We start from the raw sequence: 453 nt of genomic DNA, 5'->3' as shown, positions 1-453 counted from the left end.
CGGTAGGACCCGAGGGTGTCTTCATCTGACAACGTGCGTGCTGTTAGCGCGGAGTTAAGGGTCTTTGGTTTAAAAAAAAAAAAGAAAAGAAAAATTAAAAGAAGCTACCGACAACAGATGCCCGTCCCCAAGGCCAAAGAGAAAGAGCTGCCGTACGAGAGGGGCAGGGAGCTGGGAGACACGATACTCGGCCGGTACCCCTGGCGTGGAGCTCGCTGGGGTACGCAGGCGTCAGTGCCAAAACTGCTTTTCCACCCGCTCCTTGGTGGAGACAGGAGGCGGCGCTGGCTGGCCTGGAGAGGAACAGAGCAAAACCACCACAGAACGCTCCGCGAGATGGCCGGGTAAGCCAGCCCCGGAGCTGGGACTTCGACCACGCAGGAGGGCACTGCCTGATGGCAGGGACGTGGCTTGTGCATCACTCCCTGCTGCCTCGCCGGGCCCCCCGTTACG

This window comes from Pygoscelis adeliae, unplaced genomic scaffold (assembly GCF_000699105.1).
Source record: "Pygoscelis adeliae isolate BGI_AS28 unplaced genomic scaffold, ASM69910v1 Scaffold314, whole genome shotgun sequence".
In the NCBI taxonomy this organism is placed as follows: Eukaryota; Metazoa; Chordata; class Aves; order Sphenisciformes; family Spheniscidae; genus Pygoscelis; species Pygoscelis adeliae.
The sequence above is the reverse complement of the archived record's forward strand: the minus strand, read 5'-3'. Positions refer to the sequence as shown.